Genomic DNA, 17,136 nt, shown 5'->3' on the forward strand with positions numbered 1-17,136 from the left:
TGACTTATATACAGGCAGTTTGAAGAATGAAGAGTCTTGAGCCAGATTCTAGCCCAAGAAACAGGGAATTACTGAAACCTCTCTTTTCCGATATCCAGAGGTAACCCCCATCCTGAATCTGTGTAAGTAATTTCTTTGCAGGCCACTAATTTTCAGAGATCTGCTGGTTTGATACTTAGGCAAACAAGAGGACCGCTCACGTGGCCAATTTGCGCCTATAAATTGATTCTTTCTCCAGCCTCCCAACCTCTACTCAACCTTAATCCTTCCCTGAGAGCCCCATTCAAACTTTACCTCCTAGGAGTCTTCCAAGACCCTCCAGTCTACAGTGGTTTTCTTTTTAAAAACTTACCCGAGTCTTTATTAATTCAGGGCCCCACCAAGCTGTCTGTGGGCTGAACGGTCTAATCTAGTCCCAGTCCAGGGCCCTAAAGTCTGTGATTCATCCCATGAAAACACTGACTGAGAGTCTTCTTGGAAGGACCAGCTATAGAGAATATGGGTATATCAACTAGAGATCAAGCAAGGTCTAAATCGAACACTTTCTTTTGGACTAGGATATAGTCTGAGCAGAAAAGAAATCATTCATTTCAACAAATGGTAAGCATGTATTATACACAAGTCTCTTGGCCAGATGCTGGAGACACAATGGTGAACGGGGCAGACCTGACGCATGCTGCTTATCAAGATGATGAGGAAAACAAGCAGATGGAAAATCGTGGGAATTGCTACAGTTGGGGCATGCACGGGGCTAGAGCAATACATAAGAGGGGCAACCAACTCAGGCTTTTGGGGAGGATGATAAGGTAGGCTTTCAGGAGAAGGGGACAGTAAACTGAGACCCAAGCCAGGGGTAAGTGTTGGACAGGTGAGGGGGAACACTTCCTGCAAAGGCCCAGGAGCGAGAGGGAACAATAGGGTAAGGGGCTGACAGCTGAAAAGACTGAAGCCTCTGGTGCTGGGGAAGGTAGTATGAGATGAGGAAGGAGGGGGAAGCAGGAGGCAGATCAGGAAGGATCCCACAAGCCCCACTCAGGCATCTGAATGCCGTCTTGCTGGTTTCCATCAGGGAGACTGGCAGTTTCACCTTCTGGCTGCAAGAGAGAGAAAGGATTGTGGTGGGGGGTGGGGGAGAGAGGAAAGATGTGTTGAGATAGTCCAAGCAAGAAAGAGTAGGGAGTGGTGGCAGAGGAGACAGAGAGGAGGGAGCAGATGTCAGAGACCTGCTGTCAGATGGGAAACAGGAGCAGAAAAGGAAAGGACACCCACGCCCACCTGTTGACAGGGTCTGAGGACACAGTGAGTTTGCAGGTGGCAGGGAGCGGAGATCAGATCTGGGCAGGATGAATGTCTGATATCTGTGCACGTCCAAGAGAAGATGTCTAAAGGGGACCTAGAGGTAACGTGTGGGGCCCTAGAACCTGGGGAATGGATCTGAACTTGGGAATCACCTTCATGAGGATGAAAACTGACTCCAGGGGAGGGAAATAAATCAGTGAAAAGGCAGGTGTGGGTGGGCATTTCTCAAGGTGACCAGACCCTTACACATACTTCAGCTCTTTGGACACTATGAGACCAAAGAAAGAGAGGGTGCAAAGAAATCAAAGTGGGACTGATAAATTCTGGGCACTTTGGTGTCCACCTGAAGAGAGATGACAGGCCACCTGCCAAACCAGGTGTAGGGAAGAAGGCTACTCCTATGTACCTGGTGCTGCCCCTTCCTCCCTTCACCAAACATTCCTCTGAGCGCTTGCTCTATGATCCAACACACAGCCTAAGAGCACAGAGATGAGGACGGGGTCCTTCACTGGGTGCAGAGGGGCCTGGATGCTGCAGGAAACTCCGAGGGCAGGGAAGACCAGAAAAACCACATTTGAATGATGTTTCCGATGTAGTGGGGGAAGAGCTCAGGACACCTGTGACTGGGAAACAAAGGGCTCTGAAGACTGGGAGGTGGGACAATGACACCAGGTGCCTGGCAGAGAATAGGCCTTTGGTAAGGTGTGTGCTGAACAGAGCTGGTGAGGGCCCTGGGGCGGTTCGAGAGAATGGGCCAGGTCCCGAAACACAGGCAAGGTGCAGTTGTGCACTCGCAGGCAGAGGCCGAGGGGGACAAGATCCAGATCAGTGTGAAGAGAGCAGGAAACCATCTGCTGAGGCTCCAAAGAGAGGGGTGGGCTGACAGGGCTGCAGGCAGTCAGAAGTTAGGCTCTCGGTTTTGCGGACTTGCAGAAAAGCCTGGGTCAAAGCCTCTTTGCTCTGGGAACAGGAGAGAAGAAACTCACGGGAGCTGTGGGCCTGCTTATGAAGCCCTGGTGACTTCACCTGCATCACCTCACTTGAGACAAAGATCATGAAATCAGAATAGGTATTTCCCTGCTATCCAGAAATAGAGCATTCGAATGAAACCTTTCCTAACCCCAGTGGCAGAAAGCAAAGCAATGATCCCTAATTTATATGGAAAAAATTTGAACATTCCTAGACCTTAAAAACAACCTCTCTTAGGCTTCTTGGCTACCTCAGGACACATCTTTCTAGAGAATGTGCAAAATAAATTAAGATGAAGCCCAGACAGAGCACAGTGCAGAGCGCTGGTAGGCTGGTGCTAGGTTCTGAGCGTAGTTTCTGGGGCATAGTTCTGTGTGGGGTGGCGGGGGGCACTCGTGCTGCCTCTAGAGAGACTTGCTGCCAAACAACAGCTGAATGCCCCTCTTGCTTTTCGCCTTTTTTTCCCTGAAAGCAATATCCTCTTTGGATTTCTTCTGGTTAGAGAAAACAGACACCACTGTAAGATACCATTGTAAAAGCAAAGTGGCAGAATGTGAACTTTCAAAGATAGGGGATCCTTGCCTTTGGCCCCAGCATTTTGGGGGTGTGGAAAATAAGGCTGAGAGGATTTCATCTCTTCCTTGGACTCTCGTCGCTATTAGGTACGGAGGCAAAACTTGAACCCAGGATTTCTAAATCCAAAGATGCACCTGGGAGTCAGGCTGACATCAGGCTGGGACAAACCCATATAACTCAGCCTTGCCTTTTCCTGGGGCTCTTGATGCATTTCTGGTCTTATTCTGCGTAACGGTCTCCAGACTTAGTGACACTCCTTTAATTGTAAGGCACTGTGTATTCTTCCGGATGTGGGCAGAGGAAAAGAGCTGAGATCTCTCAGAATTCTCTTGCTGACCTGGGCCTGGCCACTGGGCCACCTTCCTAAACCAGCCTTATCCTGTTCTTTCATTCGGCTCTACTGTCAAACTCTACAGCCTTGAGGGAGACACAGATCCTTCTCCTGAGGACAAAGGCAGGAAGAGCAAGTGCCTGTAGCAAGTCTCCAAATGGGAACGCTTTTTTTTTTTTTTTTTTAATTGCAAGTGGCCATTTGGAACCTACTGGGTGGTAAATGTTCTTACCATCTGAGTTTCCCTTACTCCTCATTAGGTCCAGTGGGCACAACCCCCACAAGACATCTCCTTCCCAACCACTGAGCTGCACACCCTACAAGCTGGGTGTTACGAGGGAGGGCCTGGCCCAACAATGTGGCCAATGCAACAGCAAAGGCCCCAGGAAATGATATTCATTGCAAATCACTGGAATGAGAAATCAGCAGATTCATGGACTGGGAAAAAATGGAATTAAGTCTGAGTCTTCACTGGAACAAAGACCCACGGTCTTCCTTGAATCATGCTGCCTTGAAACAGAATCGGCTGACTGGTTAATAATATCCAGCTCATGTTCTACGCTTTGCCATATTGCCTTGCTGTCTATATTGGAGTTTGCATCTGACCAAGAAGACGTGGGCATCTTGGTTGCCTCCTAGGTACCAAAGCAGGATGCATTCCGGCGCCGAGAGGGTAGGATGCCTAAGCAGGTTCCAGGGGTCTTGGGCTACTTTGCTTTCTTTGGGGGATAACGTCATCTTGTCAGGGTTTGTTTATTTTGGGGGAAGGGGCTAATGATTTCCAGCCGAGGTGACAAAAAGCATGGCCCAGGATTGCTAGGAGTGGTTTAGGAAGACAGTATCCTGTCCACCCAGTCTAGCGGGCGCCACGCACGCCACAGACACCAGAGACTGACTATTTATAATGATCGTTTTCTGGTAGATGTATTTGGTTCTTTAAAAATCAATATATTATGGTAATATTTCAAAAGAATGAAGGGCAACATATCAAGGAAGGAGACCTTCTCATGATTTGCGGCAGGCCGCAGGAGGCAAGCCGAGGCCCTGGGGTCATCTCCTGTCCCACCCCTGACTGAGGCAGTGGCTCCCTTTGGAGAGGATTTTGACTACACGTTCAGGCTCAGTGGGATCGATTATGACTGCCTGCCTTGGGCTAGCAGAGGAGCGAGGGCACTGAAGTTACGAATCTGTTATCCTTGATCTCTAAAACCCCCCACCCCCACCAACATGCTCGTTACTTTATATGTGTTCATTGAGCTGACATTTGTCATTTTTTTCTGAAAATTCACCCAATATTTAATTCAGGCAAGGGCTGTCCCCTGAAAAACTTAATTTGGTAGATTTTCCCCCAGGCTTTACTAAGATATAACGGACATACAAAACTGTGTCACTTTAAGGGGCACAATGTGATTTTTCTTTTTAAAGGTTTTATTTAGTTATTTGAAAGCAAGAGAGAGCGTGAGAAGGGGGAAGGGAAGAAGAAGAAGCAGACTCCCCGCTGAGCAGGGAGCCCCACGAGAGGCTCTATTCCAGGACCCTAAGATCTTGACTGGAGCCCACGGCAGACATTTAACTGACTGAGCCACCCAGGTGTCCCTGTGATGATTGGATAATTGGGAACTTGTTACCAGAACACATCTTTCACCTCATACAATTACCCTTTTGTATTGTGGTGGTGGTGCTGGGGAGGTCCTATAAGATCTACTCTCTTTCAAGTATACGACACAGTATTGCTAACTCTGGGTACCATGCTGTATGGGACATCACAGCAGATATGTTTTTAGAGTTGCTACTCTAAGCTTCTTTCTTTTTGCTGCTCAAGTATTTATGCTCAGTTTTGGAAAAAGAAGAAGAAGAAGGAGAAGGAGAAGAAAAAGAAGAAGAAGAAGAAGAGGAAGAAGAAGAAAGAAGGAAAAGAAAATGCTCATGCATTTTTTTTTTTAAAGGAAGAAATTTATAACCCCACCACCTAGGGGTCATCACTGATAAATTTTGGGCTTTATCCTGTCAGGTTCTTCTACACATGTTAGCATTTAAGTATGTATTTTAAAATAATGAGATATGGCTCAGTTGGTTGAGGATCTGCCTTCGGCTCAGGCCATGATCTCAGGGTCCTGAGATCGAGCCCTGCATCGAGCTCCATGCTCATTAGGGGAGTCTGCTTCTTCCCGTCCCCCTGCCCCTCCTCCCCATTCATGTTTCTCTCTCTCTCTCAGATAAAGATCTTTTAAAAAATAAAATAATGGAGCATAAAACATCTCCTCTGCTGTAATCTCTTTTCATCCCTTAGCATATATTATCAACATCTTACAGAACTTCTCCTTTAATGTTTGCTTTGTCTTTGTTTTTGTTTTGGCCTGGAGGAGTCTTATGCTTCCCCACACCCTTGCCTGAGTGACACCCACTTCTCAAAATTATTTGATCAATGATTACCCACTAAAGTACTGGCTATCTTTCTCCAAACCCATCTCAGCAGACTTTGTGTTTTTAGTGGCACTTTTAAAGATCAGGTAACATTTCAAATAAAAAGTCTAATAGGAGAATTTCAGACACTGATGGAAAGGGGAAAGGATGCTTTTGTTTGGGGTTGGGGGGAGTCCTCTTGGTGCCCCTTGAATTATAACACCAAGGAAGTCAATGTCAATAAGCATAAGGTTAGAAGCCAAGGATGGTAGGATCTCACCATACCCTGACCAAGACCTTCAGTGCACCTTGGTTTTCTTATCTGTACCCTGACCTTCCAAGTCTGCTGTGAGGCTGCACTGCGCACCCAGGGACAGAGAGTTGTAAGAGATGAATGAGGGTAGGGGATAGGCATGGCTGAATCTTCTGGGTCTCGTGGGTCATGGCTGGGAGCTAGAATTTTAAGTACGAGGAGAAGCCACCTGTCAGTTTTAAGCCAGAGAGTAACAAGATCTGATTTATAATTGTATGAAGGTGCTTTTGCTGCTACCTGGAAAAATCAGCTCTGCCATTTTCTTCCTGAATGCTTCACCTACTAGTAAATTCCACCCTTAACAAGAATGGAAAGGCAGCAACCCTCAAAAAAGCTGGGCTTGAGACATTGCTCTTAAATGGCACCTAGGGAGAAGGTATTATTGTTTTCTTTTCCCTAAAAGACCCTGATGTAGTGGGAAAGCCTCCCCGCCGTGGCCCTTGGGAAGAGGGCAGCTGACGTGGCCCACTGGCTATTCACTCAGGGCCGCTCACAATCTCTTCCTAATTTGGACCAGACAGCTTTCCTGGCTTCATCTGCCTTTCCACGATTCTACACGGATCTTTCCTGCTTATAAATCAAATGGATGGGCAGCAGGAGAGCCCTGGCTGAGCTTAGTACTGGCAGATGCCTCGGTAAATTAAAAAAAAAAATGAGGTCAGAAGTAGCTCCTAAGCATATGTTACCAAAAATAAATCTCACCCACTAGCAGAAGTAGCTGGAAAAAACAAAAACCCTCATAACTTTTCTTCCTCCTTATACACTCTGACCTTGTCTGCTTAAGTGACCCTTTTTCTTCTTAACTTCCCAGATTCCGTAATGAAGTTTCTCCCCCCTCAACCCTGTTATGAAAAACACCGAACCTATAAAATATCCAAAAGAACAATGCACATCCTTATAGTCTTGTCATAGTCAGAGTGACCCGTTCTTTTCCCGTTTCTGCTTTGACTTGGTGCATTTTACTAAATCACCGACAGCAAGTAGAAGTCATTGTTTTCCTCGGTCTTTGCTACTTCAGCAGTAAAACTGAGAGGATCCTCAGTACTGTAAGTGCAGGCATTCAAAGATATTCTTGATTTCATATAAGATGCAGCTGATACTACAATGTCCTTAGTTGTCTCTAAAATGTTCCTTTTATAGCCCCCCCTTTCTTTTTTTGGAACTAGGATCCAACCATAATGGGTTTTCTAAAGTGTGAAGAAGTGTGACTGCTCTACACAAAAGGAATTCAAGGAATTCCTTGCTGGGGAACTGCTGTATGCTCCTGCTTCCACATGGGGCTCTCTGCATGGGGCTCTTTCTGGAAGGAGCTAGTGAGTGACCATTGCCGACAGGCCGCTTTTGGACTTAGCGAGTGCCATGCTCATGCGTATTATTCCTGCTGTTTAGGACAACTCCTAACACCATACAGCTATGAGGGCAGTGATCATGAGATGATTAATAAGAACCAAAAGCTACTGTGAAATTGCACTCTGTCAACAGAGCGAGTACAAGTGAAGATGTTTTGGAATTGGGTTGCAAACATATTTTATTGTAAGGGACCCTCATACAAATTCTTTAATGGATGACTACTTTATTTTCTGTATTGGCTTCAGTTTTAAAATTTTTTCTTTGCTATTAAAACTCATGGACCATGAGGGATTTCTTTCCTTTGTTTCATTTTTTGGGGGTGAAATATTTTTAACTACTGATTTAAGTTTTGGGTTTTTTTTTTATTTTTATTTTTTATTTTTTAAGTAAACTCTTTGCCCAACATGAGGCTTGAACTCACGACCTCAAGATCAAGGGTCAGATGCTCCACTGACTGAGCCAGTCAGACGCCCCAACCGTAAGGGATTTCTACCAAATACCACAAAACCTCATGTTCCCCAACTAACTCAGCCTGAGGCTAACTGGAGACTTGATTTCTCTTGTGTAAAGGACACCCTACAGATTCAGGATACATATTAAAAAAAAAAAAAGTGTCAATGTGATCCTACACATGTTGGATTTACATACAACAGCTTCAGATGCTACGTTTAGGCTCCAGTTCAGGGTGGAAAAAACTATGTATCAGTTTTAGCCCATCTCCTAAAGGGAATCATCAAACCAGTCTCAGAACACTATTTTCCTAATATTCTAACTTTTGAGGCAACAAAAAGACAGTTACACTAACACTAATATTTTATGTTTTTGTCTTTGTCAAGCGAGTGTGGAGAAATGAGCTGGGAACTGGAGGCTGAGGACCCCTCCGCCCCCTAAGAAATCCCACTCTGGTATTCTGGTGGGAGGAGTGTGTGTGGGGCAGGGGAGAGGGGTGTACAGGGCCTAACCAGAGAGCCCAGCATTCTAAACATTTCCTTATATGGACACACATGGATGGTTAGTGAAGTGTTCCTTGTATGCTGATTTAAGCCCCAAAGGTACAGGGCCCCAAGAAGCAAGCAACAAATTAGGCTTCCCACACCTAGCTTTGCAAAGAAAGCATGAGCCCCAGCTTCTAGCCCCTCCTGGCCTGGAATTCCAGAGGCAGTAGAAAGCTCGACAGTGATACAGTCCATCTGCTCCTGCTCTGTGGGGCCCTCACTTCCAGGAGTTCTTTGTAAACCTGGCCAAATAAATCTGTGATCTTATCTAATTCTGTGCATCTGTGGGTGTGTTTGTGTGTGGGCGGGTCTGTCCCCACCAATCTGCCCCTCACTTGAATAATGCTGTATGTTACCATGTCTCACCTCTGCTCTTTCTCCTTGCTTCCTGAAGGGTCAAAGGGAAAAGGAATTATGATTCCGGATCAGAGTCACGTCTGGTCAGCTGGGAAAGATCTACAGTCAAGAAACTGGCTTAAGACGCCGCTCCCCACCACCACTCCCCACCCCCAGTGCATGTCAGTGTCTTCCAAGGCTGGCATTTCCTAAAAGGTGGGTATTGGAGATGCAGGGAAATGATATTTAACAACACTGAGTCATGGTGAGAAAGTTCTTTCCTTCTCAGTTTCTGACAGCTGCAATGAGAAAGTCTCCATTTGGCCCCAGCACCTCTAACCCCCTCCCTAACATGTGCTCACTCCATTTTTAACAGAGAGCAGGCCTCAGGCTCAAAGGCCTGGGCAGGTAGCAGCTGGAATTACATTACTCTGTTTCATTTTGATTGAATTTATTGCTCCGGTTGTTTTCTAATGATGGCAAGAGATAATGTTTTTTTGTTAATGAAACTGATATAAAGCATCCTTTTAAAATAAACTTAAGTTACAAAGTTAACTTAAGGGGCACCTCGGTGGCTCAGTGCGTTAAGCCTCTGTCTTTGGCTTAGGTCATGATCTCGGGGTCCTGAGATAGAGCCTTGCATTGGGCTCTCTGCTCAGCGGGGAGCTGCTCCCCCCCACCCCCGCCTGCTTGTGATCTCTCCTTCTCTGTCAAATAAATAAATAAAATAAAATAAAAAGTAAATTTAAATAAAAATATTTTGCAAACAAGGGGACTAGGAGTCTGTAAATATGGCAAGAATTGTGACAACAGATCAATGGCTAACCTCTGGAAACCGTGGCTAAGAAGATTCCTCCTAAACCAGGGGTTCCCCATCCTGGCTGCACATTGGACTCAGGCATGGAGATTTGGGCCTGGGGTCTCAGCCAAGGCCTCCTCGGGGCAGGATGCAGTACAGGGGATGCTGAAGGAGCTCTGTGAGCGACTATGCTGAGTAGCTGCAGCTGGGACCACGACACCACTTCCTGGAAGCTTGGAGACATTTGCTCCCCAGTAACTTGCCGGAGAACAAACTGCATTCTGACTCCCCGAGTCCTCGGCTTGTAGGCATTTCTATCCTTGGGGGCTCCCCACAGAAAAGTCGTCGGTCCAGAACTAAATAACCGAGGCTCTAATTTCTTGGCAATTATTGGCAAGTAATGAAACAAACAGGACATGTCTCAAGGACCGGATATGGCTTTGGATTAAGGTGACTGGCCGTCTCTGTCTCAAACAGAATACTGTTACCTTGGAACAGACTGGAGGATAAACAGGGATGTTTTTACTTGTCAGCTAGAACGGAGCTAAAATGCCCCTTGTTTAGGCCATAAGAACCCTGTGTTAGGCATGGAGGATATGAAAATGACCTTCAAACAGGAAATCTGTCCTATCATTTCCTCCTCCCTGTTTCCACCATTTTATACCCTTATCACTCTTTTGTTGTGGACCATGGCTGGTGGTCCCCCAGTTTTGTTTTTTTTTTTAAAGATTTTATTTACTTATTTGACAGAGAGGGAGAGATCACAAGCAGGCAGAGGGGCAGGCAGAGAGGAGGAAGCAGGCTCGCCGCTGAGTAGAGAGCCCTATTCGATCCCAGGACCCTGAGATCATGATCTGAGCCAAAGGCAGAGGCTTAACCCACTGAGCCGCCCAGGCGTTCCCAAACTTTTTTTTTTTTTTTTTAAAGACTTTATTTATTTATTTAACAGGCAGAGATCACAAGTAGGCAGAGAGGCAGGCAGAGAGAGAGGAGGAAGCAGGCTCCCTGCTGAGCAGAGAGTCCGATGTGGGGCTTGATCCCAGGACCCTGGGATCATGACCTGAGCCGAAGGCAGTGGCTTTAACCCACTGAGCCACCCAGGTGCCCCTTCCCAAACTTTTTTGATCACAAGCTTACATCAGTTAAATTCTGAGCAAACACCTCAACTAACATGTATTTATTTGACCAACTCTGGATAGCTGTCATTTTTGAACAATGTGTTAATAAATAGGAAGGTTTAATTTCTTTCTTATTTTTTGAGTAACAGGTTAAAAATGCTGAGATCATCTTGCCCCATCCCTGGACAGCTAAGCTTCTATGCTGTAGACTGAAGGTGTTGACTGGGAACGGCGCCGTCAGGGAAGGAATCCTGTCCAATGACCTCTGAGACCTGAAGTCCCACAGACTGACTGGCCCATGGTGGGGGAGGGGGGACTCTCAGTCATGTCTGCAGAATCTGTGACTCTCACCAGTCAGACCAAGTCTGATGAAGCTAGTGGATTTGTTTTCTAGATTGGGACGTAGCTGAAAGGAGGTCAAAATACTTAAAAACTGTAAAGCCATGGGGTATCTGAGTGATGCAGTCAGTTGAGTGTCTGACACTTGGTTTCGGCACAGGTCCTAATCTCATGGATCATGAGATCAAGTCCCGAGTCAGGTTCTGGGCTCAGTGTGGAGTCTGCTTGAAATTCTCTCTCTTTCTCCTTCTGCCTATCCCCCCGGCACTCTCACTCATTCTCTCCCTCTCTCACATAAATAAATAAATCTTTAAAGACAAACAAACAAACAAAAAAACTATAAAGCGGTGTACGAGAAAGTTATTACTGGGAGTCAAGGTGCCTCCTTTTCACAAAGTCTGGCTCATGTTCAATCTAGAACATCACTGGGCTCTGAGTCTGGGCAGAAGACATGCTGCTTGCAGGTGGGCTGAGGGGTGCTGCTTAGTGGTGCCTGGTTGTGGGGACAGAATGTTTCCTCAATGGCTGGAGGGGTCTTTGGTCAGGGCGATGGGAAAAACAACCTTGGGTCAAGAGCAGGTGGGAATATGGAGTGAGGGTCTGAGATAGACAGTGAAGGGTGGGCTTCGCTGTTTTACTCCCCATGCCTCAGGATTGTGTACATTTGTTAACTGTGTGAGTACTTCCTCTTAAGGGAAAAGAAAGCAAAAATATTTATTGCACCAAATTCAAATAATAATTAAGAGTGTAAAGTGAAAAGTGGGAGACCCCTACCTCTTGCTCCCATCACACCCCATGTAGGTAACTACCCTTCCTAGCTCAGTGAACATTACTTTTAACTAAACAAAGTTTAAAAAATGAAAAATTAATATTAATAAAATCAATATTAATTTTATTAATTATTAATAAAATCAATAATATTAATATTAATATGCAAGGATACCCTTCGGAATGTGAACAGTGGCTATCTTTGTGTGGCAAGGTGGTTTATGTTTTCTTTTTTCTGCTTCTTTGGGCTTTCTAGCCATGAATTCATTTCAGCTATGCAATAAGAAAAACAAAATTAAAGGAAAAGGACTATAAAGTGGAAACAGGAGAGAGAGGGGTCAGATGTGGAGCTGGAACCAAAACCAAAACAGAAACCAACAATGCCATGGGCAAGGCACTGCCGAGCAGACCGCTGTGCCTGCGTGCGTGGACTGTAAGCGTCTTTGCTTCTCACCCCAACTAGCTGTAACCCTGGAAAAGTCATCTCCCTCGTGGGGCCTTGGCTTCCTAGCTACAAAATGTGGGATTGCACTGGATCAGTAGTCCTCAACAGGGGGAGGTTTGTTTTGCCCTCTAGAGGAATAACAGGCAGTATCTGGAGACTTTTTCTGGTTGTCACAATGGGGGAGGGTGCTACCAGCACCTAGAGAGAGCGTAGAGCCCAGAGATGCTGCTCGACATCCTATGAGGCACAGGATAGATCCCTACCACAACGGGTTATCTGGCCCACACTGTGAGTGGTGCCAGCGTTGAGAAACCTGGCTTCCACCAAGCTCGGTTCTGTGAGTTTGGGCCCGGCCTGTCCTGGAGCCTCTTAAAGAGAAGCCGTGAGTTCATGACTGCCCAGACTCTGGCTGTGGCCCACTCAACAGGAGAGAAGGAATGAACAACAGGGCTCAAGGCAGGGAACACTGGAGTCCTGCAGGGGAAGTCCTGCCATCAAAGGCAGACAGGCCCTCAGGCAGGCTGTCTTCCTTCAAGGGTTGGGCCCTCCCTTGCTCACGTGGACAAACAGGGCCCTCTTTTCGCGTGTGTCCTCACAATGAACAATGGGCCGGTGGCTCAAAAAGCACACAAAATGTGAGCAAAGATTCCGTGACTGTGCAGTATTTCCCTGAAGACCATCTTACAATCTCTCAGGGTGGGGGATACTAAAGGAAATACAAGTTGTTAATAACTGAGTTTCCTTCAAAAACATAGCAGGACTTATAAATAGATACCTAACAAATGCTGATTTATTTCAGGCTAGACCCAACAAATATTTAAGAGGCCCCTTTGTGGGCCCCTGATCATTGACGTACAGGCCGACACCACCATGGGGCAGGGAGAAGCAGGTCTTTCCAGTCGCCTGTGCTGGGACAACTGGGGAAGGAAGGAAAATGCATTTCTACCTTCCATGAAACACACACATCAATTCCAAGTGGATAACAGACTTAAAGGTCTGTTAAGCCTCAAAAGGTTAAACGCTAAAACTTTCAGAAGATAATACATCTTCATGACTTTAGAGTAGGAAAGATTTTTTTTTTTTTAAAAACAAGTCACGAAAGCACCAACCACATAGGGAAAAAATGATAAATATATCAAATGTTAAGAACTTCTGTTTATCAAAAGACACGCCACAGAAATATATTTACAATTTAGGTACCCACAATATATCAGGAATACATATAAATCAACAAGGAAAAGATGACCTGATTTAAAAACAGGCAAAAAGGGGCACCCAGGTGGATCAGTGGGTTAAGCCTCTGCCTTCGGCTTGGGTCATAGTCCTGGGGTCCAGGGATCTAGCCCAGCAATGGGCTCTCTGCTCAGCGGGGAGCCTGCTTCCTCCTCTCTCTGCCTGCCTCTTTGCCTACTTGTGATTTCCGTCAAATGAATAATAAAATCTTTAAGAAAAAAAAAACAGGTAAAAATATTGAACAGGCTTTCTTTCACAAAAGAGGCTGTCCCAGCAGCAGTGCCTGATGAAAAGAGGCCCGGTATCCATGGTGATCAGGGAAATCAAAGCCGTGATAAGATATCACAACACACCCACCAGAATGGCGATGACGCAAAAGACAGACAGAGCTGGTGTTCATGAGAATGTGAAGAAATGAAAACTCTCCCACATCGCTGAATGAGAGAATACATTGGCACAAACACTTTGTAAAACTGTTTGGCAGTGTCTAGTCACGCACTAACCTAGCCATTCTGTGACACGGTAAATTCATCTAATAAAAATGAGAGCGTAGATCTACCAAAAGAAACAGACAAGAACATTCAAGGCATCTTCGTTCATAATAGCCTCACTATTCACTCTGCAGACAACCCAAACGCCCACTCACAGTAACATGGATGATTTGATTACTCTATGCAGTGAGAATACTGCATATTCCATACATTGATGTATGTTATAGACCATAATTAAACACGCCAAGCAAACAACCTGTTCACAGGTATAGAGGATTCCATACTAATACTACCCCCTGGATTTTGAGAAATATTTACAAGCACCCAACTTAAAGAGAAAAAAATATACCATTGTAGAAGTAATCAATCTTTTCAATTTATATTTTACCTACCTACAAATTAATGATACAGTAACATCTTGGTTAAAAACAAAAAGGCAAGCCACAGAATGAGAGAAGGTATTTGCAGCAAAAATTCTGATATGGAATCCCCAATCAGAAATTCTACAAATCTATTAGAAAAAGACAATGTGAGATGAATGGGCAAAAAACTTCATATTTTGGGGTGCCGGGGTGGCTCAGTTGTTAAGCTACTGCCTTCAGCTCAAGTCACAATATCAGAGTCCTGGGATCAAGTCCCACATCTGGTTCCCTGCTCAGTGGGGGGTCTGCTTCTCCCTCTCCCTCTGCCCCCCCGACCACCTGCTTGTGCTCTCTCTCTATCTCAAATAAATAAAATACATAAAATCTTAAAAAAAAAAGAAAAAAAGCCTTCCTGCTTTGTGCTTTTCAGTATTCTTCCAGTTTTTCTGTTATTATTAATTTATTTAGGTACTATTATTTTTTGAATTAATTTTTAGTTTAATAATACATGAAAAGACTTTCCTTGTGAAATATTAGACATTCCAGAAAAAATTAAAGTCCCTGTTGACACCTAATCCTAGAGAAAAAGACTGAACTATTTGGTATACTTTTCCTCCTAGATTTTTGTTTGCAAGGCAGTGGTATTTTGTGGGTTTTATTTCTTGTTTATCTTATATGTATGGCATCATAATGTGTGTTTTGTCCTGTGATTTTTTTTCTTTCACTCAGTACCATGTCTTTCAGCATTTTCTATGTGGGCATACACAAAGGTACTTGAGCACCTTACTCTTTGTAACTGCTTCCAAGTCCTCCATACCAGTAGACGTTCCACAGATTAAATAGTCCTTCCTCTGTGGATGGTCATTAAGGCCCCTCTCTCCCCTTCTTTTAGTGCTGGTAGTACCCCTCTTTAATTACAACAATGCATATGTCATGCCTCATTCTCATCTCAGGAAGCACTGTCTGGTTTGTGGAGTCCCCCAGTTGTCAGGTAGAAAGCATGGGCACAGCTCTGGGGAGCCCTAGCCCTTGCTATGTGGGCCTCCGTCAGGCCTGGAATCAGTCCTGGCTTTCCTTCCTCCACCCCTGCCGCTGACACACCTGGGACCCCAGGAGAGGGCTCCCCTCTCTGGTTCCCACCGCCTCACGTATGAATGGAGGGGATGAGACGACAGGCTGGGGCCTCTCTCGGCTCTACAGGTCTTTCATCCTGAGTGTCCTCTTGTCTTCAGTGATATATGCAAGTGACCACCCCGACAGGGATGCCTGAGAAAAAAAATTTCCTTTCCTTATATCCCCAATAAATAATTAAATAAAATAGTCTGCCTCTGGGGGCTTGTACAGGGGAAACTTAATTGCTGCTCCCCAGGTCACAGCTCCTCATGAGAGAAGGTGCTAACAGGAGACACATGGGCCCTGGGGTTCCAGGGGCCAGCCTGCCCCCAGCTCCCTTCCTCCTGGTGCCCCGGGAGCCTCTCCCCATCTTCCTGAAGCCTTGAACGGAGCAATGTTTCCTCCTCATCTTGTCCCTGTGACTTCTGAAGGCTAAGTTTCCATGGCAACTCGGGCCACTGAACCCTGTTCAAAACCTATTCCCGTAAAAAGGAACACTTGGCTGTCTCAAGAGTCTATTTAAAGGGGAACGGAAAGACAATTACCCCTTATGCAGGGGGAGCAAAACCGTGTGCATCTCTGAGCCTTTCTGCAGGGAAGGGTCTGCGAGAGCAGATGGGACGTGTCCCCTGTAGAGGTGGGGACCCCAGGACGGAGTGAACCGGCTCACTCGCACGGGCGATGAGGACAATGAAAAGCAGGAATCTTCGGTTCTCACTCTGAGCTTCCTTCTCTGGCTCTACCTGGGTTCTGCCTCCTCCCCAGCTCCTTCCTTCCCTCCTGCCCTCTCCACGCACCTCCTGCTTCCAGAATACTGGCCTGGGCGGCTGCAAACAGCCTCGATCTGCTTAGGGCCTTTCGCCAACAGACACCGACCTCTTCATTCTCCATCTCAGGAAACTCCAGTGGTTTCCCGCCCAGGCCCGCGGCTACCTGCCTCTCCCTCCTCAGCCACTATCTCATCCCCCTTGCCTCCCCACTCCAGCCGTTCCAGGGTTCTTTCTCTTTCTTGAAGACATCAGGCTCCACCCTCTGCAAAAGCAGAGCCACGGGACACCCAGCACTCACTATCCTGTTTTGCTTTTCATTCTTTAACAGCACGGCGCACCCTCTGCCTTCCCAGTTCTCGGTTGTTGACTTCTCCAGTCGAGCTCCTCTCGGGAGCTCCAGAACACTGTAATTTGTCTCCCTCACCCGAGGCCGTTCACCCACAAGCTAGCACTGCACTAGCACTGAGGAGGGGGCTCTTGGTCCCCTTGCTCTGAAAGAGGCTCCCACTGCCTCCTGGGGATGAGGCCTCTCCCTTTCCTTCCAATGCTCCGCTCCACTGCACCTATGCCCCCAGGGCTGGAGGGCTGGGGACCCCACAACACGGAGGGAAGCAAGCAGCGCCTCTAGAGCACTAGGGAGAATGAGAAGAAGGCAGCCTCGGTGCCCGAGCCATGAGGGCTGGTGGGGGCAGATGAGCTGTCAGGCGGGGAAGGGTGTGCTGGGTCCGTGTGGGCCTGTGAGGTCGGGGAATGGGGAGGCAAGCCTCTGTGTGGTGTGATAACTACGAGCAGTTATTTAGTTCTTACTGTATGCACTTTGCATGCTTTCTCTCCTTTGGCCTCTGAGCTACCCTGCAGGTGAGAATGGCCACCTCCCGTCACAACCAATGAAGAAACCCCTCCGAGCTCTTTCCTCAGCTTGGACCCTCACCCCTGCTTCCTCACCAGGCCAATTCCTGGTCATTCTCCTGGTCACCTCCTCAGGGAAGTCCTTCTCCCCCAGGACCACACCAGGTTCTAGCTTATATTCCCATGAAACCCTGCACTCCTCCCTCCGAGCACTTGTGGTAACATACACGTGTACAGCATCTCTGCGTAAATACTTGCTCAGCGTGAGTCTCCCTGC

At 46.5% G+C, this 17,136-nt stretch overlaps 1 protein-coding gene across 4 annotated transcripts in view; it reads right to left on the reverse strand.

Annotated features, from left to right (window-relative positions):
• CYFIP2 (cytoplasmic FMR1 interacting protein 2) overlaps positions 1–17,136 on the reverse strand; it is a 124,791-nt gene that overhangs the window by 18,647 nt on the left and 89,008 nt on the right. The window lies entirely within an intron of this gene.

This window comes from Mustela nivalis (assembly GCF_964662115.1).
Source record: "Mustela nivalis genome assembly, chromosome: 3".
NCBI classification, from domain to species: Eukaryota; Metazoa; Chordata; class Mammalia; order Carnivora; family Mustelidae; genus Mustela; species Mustela nivalis.